The 15,060-nt window shown below is 43.1% G+C and overlaps 1 protein-coding gene across 3 annotated transcripts in view; it reads left to right on the top strand.

Moving 5' to 3' along the window:
• The window catches only part of TNS3 (tensin 3), a 348,472-nt gene that overhangs the window by 92,843 nt on the left and 240,569 nt on the right, over positions 1-15,060 (top strand). The gene's annotated exons all lie outside the window — the stretch shown is intronic.

Below are 15,060 nucleotides of genomic sequence, written 5' to 3'. Positions count from 1 at the left end.
CTACACACGCAAGGCAGAGGTCAGACCCGCCTCCACCCTCCAAATTTCTTTTACCCTATTTGATGCCAACCGCTCCTCCCATGGCAGTCTATTCCTCTGCCGGCCGTCTACCACTTAGAAAATCCATTGAAGGGCTCACACAGAACTCAAACCTGGTTAAGGGGTCTCTAAAAGGAGGGGAAGGAGCCCTGTGGCGTAGTGGCTGCTTCATTGGACAGTGAACTGCAAGGCCAGCAGTTTGAAACCATCGGCTGCTCTGTGGGAGAAAGGTGAGGCTTTGTAATTCCATGAAGAATTACAGTCTTGCAAATGCGAAGAGGTGGTTCCAAGCTGTCCGGTATGGTTGATATGCGTCAGAAGTGAGTCAATGGCAGGTTTTTTGGTTTGTGTGTGTGTGTGTGTGGGGGGGGGGTATGTTAACAAGTCACAACAAGCTAGGATAAAAAATATTAAGGACACAGTTATTAGTCCCCAGCAACACTTGTCAGCCAGCAGCCAGATCGCACTCTCGTCCTCAGCCTCTTAGCCATGTGGTCCCTAGGCTTCTGTCCCCACGGGCCAGGAAGCCCACCTGCTGCTCTGTACCATGGTTTCATAGTCTCAGCACTGCTCCTCTGCCCTGTCTCACGGACTCCGTTCCTCGGCCTCTGGTCTGGGCCTCCACTCCTTTAGGCAGAGATCTTGGACGTGCATGGCTGACTCTTCCTCCTTGTTGGTCCCTGGATTCCCTTTCCATGTTTCTGGGACAGTTCTTATACACAGGGGAGTGGCAACTGAAACGGCCCAGTCCTCTCTATCAGTACTTCACATACCCTGTTCCCATGGTGCCAACAATAATTTGATGAGAGACATGGATCGAGATTTCCCTGTACCATATTAACTTTCTCATGGAAGAAAGTTATTCCTAGAGAGTCTGGGATTTTTAATCTGTTACTGACTTCTAGTGATCCTGAGGTTAGGGATATAATCTCAAGCTTGAATAGTCACTGAGGGGTTTGCTTTGCTTACTGGCCTTGCATCTGTCTAGCACTCAGGACCTTGGTGTGCTAGCCTGCATTTAGGGATTTTCTTAGCAGGCAAGTGAAATGACAGAAAAACGCACCTAGAAAGGTGCAGGCACCCCATCTTTTCCTAACCAGATCCTAGCAGTTGCATCTCTTATATTTCTAGATCTTGATGTTGGCAGGCAGTAGGGCCTGAGCCTCTCAACCCAACCCCATTTAGGCTGATACCACATATCCCCCCAGTGGCTTTTATCCTAGGGATCGAGGATTTTATAGACTTATTGGGGTATGGACCCCACGGGTCAGTTGTTCTGAGACTTTTAAACTTGGTCTCAGATTCTGAGTAAACGATCCTTCTGGAAACCAATTTCACATTTTGGTGAATGAGTTTCCGTAGGAAGTCCTGCCCCCCTGCCCCACCCCCAGACATGCACCCCATTTGAAAAACCATAGGCATTGCAGAGATCAATGATTTTTTTCTTTTAACTTTTTGGTTCTCAGGATTTTTCCCTGTGCAGATGTAGAGAGGACAGGCAGCATCACACGCCTCCTGGGCCACACCCAGTCCCCAAACCGCCACTAGTTCACGCCTCTTCCAAACTCCTCCCACGCCGCCTCTCCTTCGAGATGTCACGGGAGATGCATTCCGAATGGTATTCAGAATGCGGGACCTTCTGACAGGGCTTCACAAATGTGGCAGTGTTTACTTTCAGTCTCATTGTGGGGAAGATTTCCCGTTTCTTGCTCATACTCATGGGCATGAGAGATTTCCAACTGTCATTTGTTTTGGGTCCCTTTTGCCCACATTTCATAGCTCAATTGTATTCTTTTAATATATGTACATACACACACACACTGCTGTGGGTTGAATATGGGACTTGTGAACATGAATTTGAATATAAACATGGGACTTTAGGTTCCCATTCAATAATTTCTATACAATTTGTTTAGTGACATTGGTTGTACTTTTTAGAATGTATGAATATTCTCATTTCATTTCTGGTTGTTCCATTTCCTTAGTCTAATGTATCTTCTGTACATTTTCATCTTTGCTTGAAAGTAACTGTTGGCCATTTATTCTCATATTTTCCCCCCAAAATCACATTCCTTATAGGTAACATTCATTATTTCTGAGCTGATTGGTTATTTAGTTGCAAGGTTTCCTTAGAGGTTCCTTTCAATTCAAGGTTTGATGCAGGACTTTGAACTTGGCTTCCAGTTTAGTCATGGCAGACAAAACAAAAGCAGTTCATCTGTGGACTCTTGGACGTGCTTCGCCTGTAGCTGAGCACCGTCCGCTTCCTAGTACTCTGTCCAACCAGAGAAGGCGGAGACCCCTCGTGTTCATTCTACATGTTATGGTTTTGATTGTTTCCTCCCAAAGTAAGTATTGTGAATCTTGACATTCATGTCTGTGGTTGTATTTCACTTGTCTTTGTTATGCCAATGCGACAGGGTGACTGTAGGCTTTTAAAAAAATTATCGGCGTAGAATTCACATAGGCAATTCAATAGTTCAGTCACACCGAGCAGAGCTGTACAATCATCACCAATCAGTTGTAGAACATTTTCCTTCGCTCTTGTACTCGTCGTCATTAGAGCCCCATTTCCCCTTAACCTCCCCGCCACACCCCCAGGATATGTTACTGTCGCTATAGTTATTGTCGCTATAGCTACTGCCTCTCTAGATTAAAATAGTTACGGCCTCTCTAGCTTTACCTATCCTGGATGTCCTGCACAGAAAAACACATTTAAAAAAACAACACAAAAACCCAACCAACCCCCCAGTCCTACTAGCAATAACAGTGCAGAACAAATACAAGCCTCTATCAAAAAGAAAGCAGAAAATATTAAAAACTAGAGCAAATTTAAAATGGGACCAAAAGGGAGCTCAAATAATAAGGAGTCCACTTTTAACCTATTGGCACCTGCGAAACTTCACTTTGCGATGCATTCTGCATAAGAGTGAGGCTATTCACATACTTGGCTTATGGCCACAGAGGCTTAAGCTACGTGTATTTCCCCCTCACTTTTTTATTTTCAATTACTGAAACAATTTTCAAATGGGTCCGAAAGGAGATGAATGATAAGATATTACATTAATAATTGACTTTGCAATGCCCTCTGTTTGATAAAAAGGCTGTAACCATCCTCAACTATTCTCAGAGGGATTCTCCGGAGGCCCGGTTTGCATTCGGACTCTGCAAATGGTCTAGACGTTCACGGTCAACCATAGGCTTCCTCAAACCAAATACTCATGGTGTTGGCTCTGATACCATTCCCTTCTTCATATTTACAATCCATGGATCACACATGCTGGTGTACTTCTTCCATGTGGACTACATCGACACTCCACTTAGGTGGCTGCTTGTTTGAAGACAAGGTTTTAAAACCCCGGACAGTATTCTCTCTGATAGCCAGGCACCGTCTAGTTTTTTCACCACACCTTGCTATAACACCCATCTCTTCAGTGATCTCTTCATGAGGGTGAGCACCGAGCAGCACCATGTCATAAGAACTAATAGTTCTTAGCCTGGGACTAGAATTAAGTGCAAGCCCCAAATCCATTCAGATATCTATGGTTCAGATTTACCTCAGAGACATCATTGTCATTTTATTTTAGAGACCATGATCAATCATCCCCCTGTTGCATAAGGTAATTCTATTGACAGTGTCATTAATTTAGCCAATGGTAAAGAATTTAAAACACAGTTGAGTAAAGGATGCTGTACAAATATAGGATGGCTGTGAACCACAATCCATGAATTGCTGATTTGTAAGATTAAACTCTGAAGCAACTGGACACTATTTACACAATAATAGGGGTTGGTGATACTGTAAAACTTCCACGCACGCAATTTCAATAATATTTACTCACAGTGGCAAAGCCACACCAGCTGTAGGGTGTTGTAAGTTCATCTCTTGAGATATAGAAGAGGTTAAACAAGAACGCAAGCCAGCAGAGATGGGGAAAGAAATGCCAAAGCACACGAAGAGCATCCGGGATCTGAAGTTCACAAGAGACCAGACCCTTCCCCCAGAGCTCATAGAGAAAACCTTCCTCCAGGGCAGTGCCCTGAATCTGGATCTCTAGCCTCCTGAATGATGAGAAAATCGATTTCTGTTTGTCAAAGACATGCACTTGTAACATTTCTGTAGCAGCAGCTCTACATAACCGAGGTGGGGTCTCTGTGGCATCGGAGAAAGGCGGAGGTTGGGGAAACGTTGGCTCCAGCTGTCTGTGGCTGTTTGGTTCTCCGTGCGTTCTCAGGCCATTGGAATGATCTGCCCAGTGAAGGGGCCTCCGATCCAGCAGAGGCAAGAGAGCTCCTTATCTTCAGTTCCCAGTATAAAGCTTCGCTTGTTCAACGCATTCACGACTGCTTCAAGTAATAAGCTGTGCGCACCCTCAGTGTAAAAGCCCTGGCATAATGTAATATTTTAATACTCCTCTCACTGCAGGCCTTTTTCTTTGTAATAAGAAGAGAGTTGTTTCCAAAGACAGGGTAATATTCCTTTCTAAACTTTTTTCTTCAAGAAAACCACCAAAAACGCACGCATTTAATTTTACTTAGAATGTTCGTTCTGTTCGTTGTTATTTTTTCTTCACTCTGTTCCCTTGAGCACAGGAGGTGTTGCTTTAAAGCAACAACAGCAACATCGACCCCCAAAACTCAGCTGCCAGTGAGTCAATTCTCACTCACAGTGACCCTTCGGGCCGAGTCGAGCTGCCTCTGCTTGTTGCCCACACGGCAAATCTTGATGGGAGGAGAAAGCCATTTTCTCTGGCTGACCAGCTGCTGCTTTTGAACTACTAACCTTGTGGTTAACAGTCCACCATGTAATCCCCTACGCCACCCGAGTGGAAGCCGTCAACTTTGAAAGTCTGCAGGAGCATATATGCTTGTCTGCGAAAATGTCCTCCCCAGCACGCTTACTCCTATAAAATATGTGTAGTATTTTCTTGTCTGTGCTCTCGTGGGTGCTTTGTCTAACATAGTTTGAAGAACTATACCTTTCTTAAGGATAGTAAGAAAGACACGGATAACTCCATTTTCTGCACACAGTGTAGAAGGAGAATGAAAGCTGTGTGGTGTGGCATGGGGAGAGGAGGGGAGGGGCCTGGTGTTGTGAGGGAGCACATGGCATTTGTGAGTCTCCTGATAAAGGAATGCCTTCGGACTTTGGTGTCAAGTGTAAATAACATGGCAACAGTATTGTGTTGTCGAGTTACAGTTCATGGTACAGTGACAAAACTGCTTGGTCTTGTGTCACCCTCAAGATCGGTTGTGGATAGGATCACTTTGATCTCTAGAGTTTTCACTGGCTAATCTCTTGGATTAGTCTTGCTTCCTAGTCCTTCTAAATCAGAAAGCTCTGCTGAAACCTGGTCAGTGTCAGAGGTAACATGGAAGGCTCCACTGAGAGATGGATGTGCATGAGGGTCATTGACAAGGAATTGAATCCAGTACTCCAACACTGAAAGTGAGATTTCTACCAATGGACCACCGTTGGTCCCCATTTAAGGACGGGAAAAATTGGTTTCCTAGGCCATAGAAGTCATTTGAGCACAGATTCTCAGATGGAGAGATTGGGATGAGACTGGGTGAATGAAGTTGGCCAGCTTTGGCTGGAGAAGAAGGCACAGGAGGAGAAGGAAAAGCCAGCCCGTAGAGTTGGATTTGAAACTGACTGTGTCCTGTAATCAGGACACTGTCTGCTCGGGTGCCTTCTCTGCCCTTCACAGAAGTCAAAGCTGTCAGGGTGAATGGGATCAAGGTCCAGCCTGTATGCCACTGTGCACTAGCGTGCCCGGGCCCAGGGCTGCTGCTTCCCAGTTGGGACACTTTTCTTCTTTCGTGAACATTCACTACCATTCTAAGGAGTTGTTATCCAGTCCTTCAGGAAATAATGGGGTAGGCAGACGTCGAGGAGCTTGGTCAAACACAGGCAGCCGGGCTGTAGGTGAGAATGATGCCTTTGGAGTACCATTCTAGTAGGGGCACTGCCTCAGGGCTTCATCTGTTCCAGAGGCCACAGCTGGGACTTCCCAGGCTAGCTTATATATCACCAGTACACAAAAGAGGCGTTGTGCCCAAACACTGCAAAGTATGATAACATGGGTCCATAAGTGATTATATAATGACCCACTTGCTAGGTCTTCCTGGTTCCCCTAGTCATCTGCCTGAAGATTCCGCCCTGGGTTACCGTCTGTCCTTCATGAAACAGCCATCACCTTCGACTACATGTCAGCAAAGGGTGAAACTTCGAGGAGAACTTTATTTTTCTGGTTCACCAGCAACCATGTCCCAAGACTACAGCAGCTGCTGGTGAAGGAGACGTGGGGGGCAGAGGGGTGCATGGGAGAGGCAGATGCCGCCTCAGGGATTAGACCCATCTAAATTCGTTTCTCTTGGTGGCCTTTTACATTACAAGTTAAGAATTCGCTGAATGCGAAAATTCTATCGCTTTTCCCACAGGAGTGGCGGGGGAGTCTCTGAGAAGGATCTGGCTGCTCCATGGAGAATTACTTTGTTTTGGGTGAGGTTGCCTAGAACAACAAAATAGCCAGGTACTTATTGGTGGCTGGAAGCAAGATAAACTATTCTTGTACTTTGTTGTTGGAATTTAGGAGTTGCTGGGAGTTCGTTTAGGAAGTGGTTGGTTTTGTAAAAAAAACTACTAAGGTTCCATCTAGTAGTCCCCATTTCCCTTGGGACCTCAATATTCTAGCTTTCATTTTAAACATGTATAAATGGAAGCAAAATATGTTCCTTGACCCACTTAAGACCACTCGTTTTAAATGTTAACTGTGCTGAACCTGCCATGTAAACGTATCCTTTTCAGGAGCATATAGCATTACTCGCAGGACATGATGGTGACATGCAGATCTCAACATAATCACATGGACAATTTTACAATCAGTGGACACGCGGACTTTACTCATGCAGGTCTTTTTTTCTCACCTACTGGACTCCCTCTGGAGTGGATGGGGACGAGATGAGGGAAGTGTCTATTTAATTTCCCTGTCTAAATATGAAGGGGTTTTAAAAAGTCCAGGGAAAAAGGAAATTATAAAAGATACTGGATTTTTTCCCAGTAACTTTTGAAGCCTCTTATCTTATTGCAAAATCAATCCTGGTACTAGAGTTGTATCATCAGAAATTTATCTCCAGAGATAACAAAGGCTGGAAAACACTGTGGAACTTGAGTGTCAGGAAAGACGGGGGTAAAGACCATTAATTCTCATAGTCCACCAAGATTTTTCTTGAATTCTGCCACCTTAGGAAAGAGAAGAGGGGAGGAGCCCTGTCTTCCTCCCCTCCACTCCGTCTAATAGTGAATATTTCACAGATGTGCTTTGGGAAAGGCTTTTTATCATCGCTGGTTCATAACCAGCCTGTGAAGTACTATACTCCCCACTTCACATATGAAAATAATAGAGTTCCGAGATGAAAGTGTATGCCCAGGGTATTACAAATGGTCAATGTGCTTGGCTATCAACCCCAGAGGTAACTCAGAAGAAGGGCCTAGAAATCTACTATTGAAGACCTCAGGGAGCCCAGTTCTATTCTAACACACAGGAGCAGGAATTGACTTGATGACCTTTGATTAGTTGGAGAATGTCGAACCAATCACTGTAAGTCTCTGGATGTAAGTCTATACATTTCAGCTTCAAATCTAGCTGACTTTACGGGGCTTTAACTGTATGTGTGAGTGTGTTTAATTTAAGGAAAACTCTTATTAAGCCTTAAAAAAGACAGAGACACAGACACATCATCCAGATGAGGGAAGCCATTCGCAGGAGAGCAAAATGGCCTCTAAAGGTTTATTGAGAACATTTGAAAGGCAGCGGCAGGGAGAATGAAAAAACAGTTCACAGCTGGGAAAGCACACAGGAAGGCTTAATAAGACAGCACAGTTTATAGAAGCCCAGAAATACAGGTTCCTAATCCCAAGAGTGCTTACCTTTTAGGGAGTCTCTGAGGGTCCATGGTAATGAGCTTGCTTATTGGTTTATTTATTTATTAGTTTCATTGGCATATACTTCAAACATCATACACTTCAACAGTGTAAGCACATCTAGAAAAGTTGTACAATTATCGCCATAATCAGTTTCAGAACATTTTCTTTGCTTTTGTGCTCATCATTATTAGCTCCCCATTTCTCCCTAACCTCCCCTGCCATAGCCCAATCCCGTTACTGTCTCTATACATTTACCTATGTTGGATTTCATATACAGAAAAAAATTTAAGAAACACACACACAAACTAACAAGAATAAAAATTAAAACAGATAAAAATGATAAGGTGCTAAATTTTGACCTACCAGAATCTGCAACAATCCACTTTCCAGTGCATTTTGTATGATAGCAGGCTGTTCACACCACAGGTCCATGGTCAGAGGGGATTCACCAGAGGCTTCATCCCTATGTATTTCCCCTTAAGCTTTTTTTTTTTTAAACTGTAAGAACTTTAAAATGGGTCCAAAGAGAGACCAAATGATAAGATATTACATTTTGACCTAAGTATGTCTACCATAATGGATCTTGCAATCCTCTCCGTCAGATAACCTGGCTATTCACATCCCTCAGCCATGATCAGAGGGGAATTCACCAGAGATCTCATCCACGTGTGGACCTTGCCAAGCGAATTTGGGCTTCCACTGTCACCCATCGCCTTCTGAAAACCAGGCTTTCCCATTTCAATTCTGATACTATTCCCTCATTTAGATTTGGCTTATCTTATTTACAATCCTTGGATCACACTGGCTGGTGTACTTCTTCTATGTGGACCTTGTTGATCCCTCATTTAGATGGCTGGTTGTTTGAAGACAAGCCTTCAAGACTCCAGATGCTATTCTTTCTGCTAGCTGGGCACCATCTAGTTTCTTCATCACATTCCTGTTGCATTCATATCTTTTTAAAAAAATCATTTTATTAGGGGCTCATACAACTCGAATCACAATCTATACATACATCAATGTATAAAGCACACTTGTACATTCTTTGCCCTCATCATTCTCAAAACATTTGCTCTTCACTTAAGCCCCTGGCATCAGCTCCTCATTTTTCCTCTCTCCCCCTCCCTCCTGAACCCTTGATACTTTATAAATTATTATTATTGTTGTCATATCTTATACTGTCCAACATCTCCCTTTACCCACTTCTCTGTTGTCCACCCAAAGGGAGGAGGTCACATGCAGAACCTTGTAATCGATTCCCCCTTTCCACCCCACCTTCCTACCACTTTCCCAGTATTGCCACTCTCAGCACTGGTCCTGAAGGGATCATCCGTCCTGGATTTCCTGTGTTTCCAGTTCCTATCTGTACCAGTGTACATCCTTTGGTCTAGCCAGATTTGTAAGGTAGAATTCAGATCATGATAGTGGGTGGGGAGGAAGTATTTAACAACTAGAGGAAAGTTGTATGTTTCATCGTTGCTATACTGCACTGTGACTGGCTCGTGTCCTCCCCAGGACCCTTCAGTAAGGGATGTCCATTTGCCTACAGATGGGCTTTGAGTCCCCACTCCGCACTCCCCCCCATTCACAATGATATGATTTTTTGTTCTTCGATGCCTGATGCCTGATCCCTTCAACACCTCCTGGTCGCACAGGCTGGTGTGCTTCTTCCATGTGGGCTTTGTTTCTTCTGAGGTAGATGGCCACTTGTTTACCTTCAAGCCTTTAAGACCTCAGATACTATATATTTTGCTAGCTGGGCACCATCATCTTTCTTCACCACATTTGCTTATGCACCCATTTGTCTTCAGGAATCGTATCAGGGAGGTGAGCACACAATGATATGATTTTTTGTTCTTTGATGCCTGATAACTGATCCCTTTGACACCTCATTATCATATCTTTAGTAATCTTTGCATGAAGCCAAGCATTAAGCAGGACCATGTCATAAGAACTAATTGTTCTTAGATTGGGGCTAGAATTAAGTGCATGCTCAAAATCCATCCATGCATCGATTGCTTATATATGCCTCTGGTTCACTTAAAGAGGCATCATTTTAATTTTATGTGGAAGAACATTATCACTCATCCCTGCTGGGGCATGACATCCTTTGCTATCAAGTTAATGCTGGCTCATAGCAACCCGATAGGGTAGAGTGGAACTGGCTCTGTGAGTCTCTGAGCCTACAAATCTTCAAAGGAATAGAAAGTCTCATCCTTTCCCTGTGGAGCTGGCTGGTGCTTTTGAACTGCTGACCTGGGAATAGCAGCCTACTTTGTGGACCACTATGCATTTTTAGTTTATCCAATTGTATAGAACTTAAAATACTGTTGAGAAAAGGAAATTATATGAGTATAGACCAGCTGGCTATGAATAACAATTCATGAATTGTTGACTTCTACAGATTAAACCCATAAGTGACTGGACACTATTTACACAAACATCAAGGTTTGGTGATATAGGGCAAATCTTGGTTAATATTCATTCACAGCAGGAGAGCCATGCTTGCCAGGTTAATACATGTCATAATGAAGCAAGGAGAACATTAAAATAATAAGTGTATGGTAGTCTGGGCCACCATTTATTGGTCACCAAAGGAAGGTCTGAACCAAAGTCCACGACTACTATTTCCATGCCCTTGGACTAGAACCCTTCTTCTCACATAGGGAATTTCAGCCTTAAGTCCAATGGCTAGAAGAGAGGTAAAGCCCAGTTCATGTAGTGGAGTTGCCACAATGAGTTTTTCTGAAAGATGTGCTCGTCAAAAGGACAGAGTCTCTAGTTCCAGCATTCTATAGCAAACGAACTGTATCACCTACCACCACGCATGGTCTCCCCTGGGCTTCCACATAGCCTTTGTTACATGTTTTTTCCCAACGGGAGGTTGCCCCTTCTCGCTTTTCTGCCAACAGAGATGTAATTGCAATCTCTGAGACATAGGAAGGGGGTAACCCCCCAACCCCCAAAGAAAAAAAAATCAGAATCCAACACTGCTCCCCCACCAAGCTATGTATTTAATTTTTTTACCAAACCACCTTGTCACCTTCAAAGTACTATCGCACTTAATACATTTATCAAATCTGCAATTCCATTCTTCATTTTAATTTTGATTCCATTCTTAGAAACATTTTTCAAACTCAGCACCTCCCTCATTTTCTTCACCTCTTCTAAGTTATCATATTGCTGCCTTTTAATGTCCCCTGAATTCACAGAAAGAAAAAGAAGTGACATAGATTGAGGTCAGGTGAGTAAGGTGGTGGGGCACGAGAAGCATGCTGGTTTCTGGCCTAAAACTGGAGCACTGAGATGACTGTGTGAGCAGTCTGTGTGTGCATTGTTGTGGTGACAAAACCAGTCCCCTGCCTGCCACAAATCAACCCTTTTTTTGTCATACAATATTACGCAATCTTTTCAGCACCTCTAAATAGAACACTTGATTAACAGTCTGACTTTGTGGGATGAACTCCAAATACTATCCCTCTCACATAAAAAAAAAAAAACAAACCCTAAACCAAATGAGTATCGTCTTGATCTTTGATTTTACTTGATGAGAGTTTTGGGGACTAGGTGATGATGGCAGTTTCCACTGGCTTGATTGATGGTTAGTTTCAGGTACTAAGAATAGCACCATGTCTCGTCACCAGTAATGACCTTGTGAAAAAAACCTGGGTCACTTTGGATCTGTTCTTTCAAAGCATGGCATGTTTCCACTGGACACTTTTTCCCCTGGCCTGTCAGAACGTGAGGCACAAATTTCGCAGTAACCCTTCTCATTTCCAAATCTTGACTTTATTTTTCAGTAAGGTTTCTTTTTCCCTCTGGTGGGAAGTCTGTTGGGTTGGGGGTTACCTTAGCCCCGTTGTGTGTAATATTCTCCCTCTCCCCACATCTGGAGCAGTGGATGCTATCTGAGAGGAATTCTTGTCTGTCGAGGAGGTTTTTAATAGGGACATCTAGGAGGGGTGATACAAGATTCAAGGGTGCTAGGTAGGCTATCTCCCTCCTTGCTTAGGGAGCTGGGTTAGATGCATACATGCCCTGGAAGCGGTGGCCTGCCTTTATCTGGGTACTTATCTCATGGAAGTGGATTCAGATAATATTTGTCCTTTTGTGTTTGACTAGCTATGCTCAGTATAATGCCGTACATGCTTGATGGTGCTGGATAGTGTTATTTCCATGTTTTTAAAAATGTGTTCAAGGTGTTTTCTGTATTGACAACCCCATCTTCTAACTCCCCTCATCGAGACCCCCAAAAGGATGACATTCCAGTGCTCTGTAAACTCACCTGGGTCTGACCAGGGTGGCAAGAGTCTCCAGCAGACTTGCTCTTCATTCTACTTGTCCCCATCTGCTTTAATTTCCTGGTGACTTAAGTCAAGAGTGATTGTTTTTGTGATTGACTCTTGGAGAGCTGACTGGGCAGTGTTTCCTATACATGATGTTGCCTGCGCACTGAGGTGGTCATATCCCCAAATGTCCTCATTCTCTCGTTGATGGTCAGTGGAGGCGGCTCCTGAGCAGCTCAGTTGGGGCTGTCCTTGGTCTTCTGTGCTGGTGTTGCCACAGTGTCACTTAGGCTTTTCAGCATAGCTACTAGGTCCCAAAAGGAGGATGTCAGGAGGAAAAGGTGGAAGCTGCAGCTCTTTTGCTCTTTTGCCTTTTTTTTTAAAGACAAGAAATTATTAAATCAACATAATTAAGAGCAAAAATACAAAGTGGCCTTGGTTACCTTCAGTTCAACCACAGCAAATAAACAGGCTGTTGAAGATAAACTGAAATATGTGATTCTTGCTCTGGGCCATGAGGCGGTGAAGAGACTGCACAGTATTCGAATACTTTTCTAGAATCAGCTATCTAAATTTATGTATAAAATAAATATGTCGATTGTGAGATGGAATTCACCATTTTTTGTGACAAGTGTAACATGATGAATGCAACCTAACCTCAATCCCAAGCAGACTTTAGGGGAAAGGCCATGATTATATTTCCTGAACAGCCATTTCTACCCCAAATTTAAAAGCTTCTTCAGTCATTTAACCATGGCTAATCGTTTACTTAATTTAGGACTGTCCAACTAAAATATTTTAAATTCGTGATTCATGATTTGATTTCTGGTGTATGATATCAATTGAAATATGGTACAGGTAAAGAACATTCCTATGTTAAGGTAAATAAGGCATTGGCCAGCTATAACTCAGTAGTAACTTTTTGAGATAAGCTATAAAGTGTGCCCTTTCTCCCTTCTTCTTAATGCCAACGAAGATCATTTTTTTGTTCCAGGGATGTACCTTTTGCAATTCTCCAAATACTCAGGGCGTCCTCTCCCCAGAGGACACCTTTGATCTGATGGGCATCCTTATAAGTGAATCCAGGGGCTTGCTGGTCTTTTGCCCAAACTAAACCATGCAAGTTTGGATCAGTCTAGTGTTTGCCTCCTCTTCCCACAGTGTGGTACTGGGCACACTTCTGAACAGAAATCTTCTTGGTCTTACCACCATGACCTCTTTGGAATTCACTCTGGTTGCGCATCATTGGATCATTGAGAAGTAGGACATCTCGCTCTCTAAATCCAAGGGCACCCTCTCCCCCTTTCCCCATGCTCTCTGAAAGCCTAGCTTCAGAAGTTACACTAGATTCTCTTTGGGTAGGTCATAGGGTAAGCCCAGATTCAAGGACAGTGTCGTTGCAGAAGGTACTGTGTGATGCTGCTGTCTCTGAAAGTACAGTGAAGTAAAACTAAATATTGTGCAGGGGTGTTATTTCACCGCTCCGTTCAAGTATTGCAAATGTAAATGTTCACTTTTAACTATTATCAGTTTCAAATCTGATCATGGCAAGCTGGTCATGACTTAATTGGTAAACGTGGCTCTGAAATTGAGAGTCATTTCTATTTATATTTCTTGTAGAAATAGATCCAAAATTATACTGCTGCTGAAGTGTTGATTCCTTGACGTTTTAAACTGGTAGCTTTAAAGACTCGATAAATTAAATGTTAACTTTGATCTGTCTACATTTAAGTTGGATGCTTGAGTTTTTCTGCTGGTCCTTTAACAAACCATTAACATTTTATCAATTATTTTGTGCAATCGTTTTTGTTTTTTTTAACAATTTATTAGGGGCTCATACAACTCTTATCACAGTTCATACATATACATACATCAATTGTATAAAGCACATCCATACATTCCTTGCCCCAATCATTCTCAAAGCATTTGCTCTCCACTTAAGCCCTTTGCATCAGATCCTCTTTTTTTTTTTTTTGCAATCATTTTAAAAAGATAAGTCTGGAGAATTTGATACCTACTTGCCTAAGAGTTCTAACTTTGATTTTGGTTTTGCCCAGTTTTTGGGGTAATCGTGGACATTGCCCAGGTTATTTCAACCCTGTCGGCCTTGGTTTTACCCACTGTAAAACGGGTGTTTCCCATGATGCACACTTCCCTTCTCAGCCGGGTCTCACCATTTAGCACATATTGAGTCTAAGGACGGTAGTATTACGGGTGAGCGATTCTCCTGTGTTCCATTGACAACACTTGGTGGTTGTGGATGCAAGTTCTTCTGAAAAGTGAGCTTTTCAACCATGTTGAGAAGAATTACTAGGTTACGGTTCCAAGCATAGAGACCTTTGATTTCTGATCTGAAACAAAAATTAATAATGTAGTAGACAGTTACAGAGAAGGCAACGGTAGTTCAGTGATAGATATTTTTCTTCTACGCAGGAGATCCAGGTTCTATTCTGTCAAAAGTACCTCATGCTCAGTTAGCACTCACACGTCGGTGGAGAATTGGTTTTAGCATGAAACAGAACAAGTTTCAGTGGAGCTTTCAGACTAACATGGACTAGGAATGAGGCCTTGCAAACTGTTTAGGAAAATGAGTCAGTGAAAACCTCTGAATCACAACAGTGCAGTATACAACCAGTCAGAGGGTGGCATGGGACAGGGGAGCATTTTGTCTCCTCAAGACAGGGATTGACTTACAGGCCACTAACACTAACGACAATTGAGAGAGCACGGCGTTTGATTGATTTAATTCCATCATGCTCCCGCCAGGGGGACTTCTTGGGTGAAACCAATGAAGACCCAGGCGTGGTC

This window comes from Tenrec ecaudatus, chromosome 9, assembly GCF_050624435.1.
Source record: "Tenrec ecaudatus isolate mTenEca1 chromosome 9, mTenEca1.hap1, whole genome shotgun sequence".
NCBI lineage: Eukaryota > Metazoa > Chordata > Mammalia > Afrosoricida > Tenrecidae > Tenrec > Tenrec ecaudatus.
Note: the sequence above shows the minus strand (reverse complement) of the source record. Positions and strands in the feature narration are given on the sequence as shown.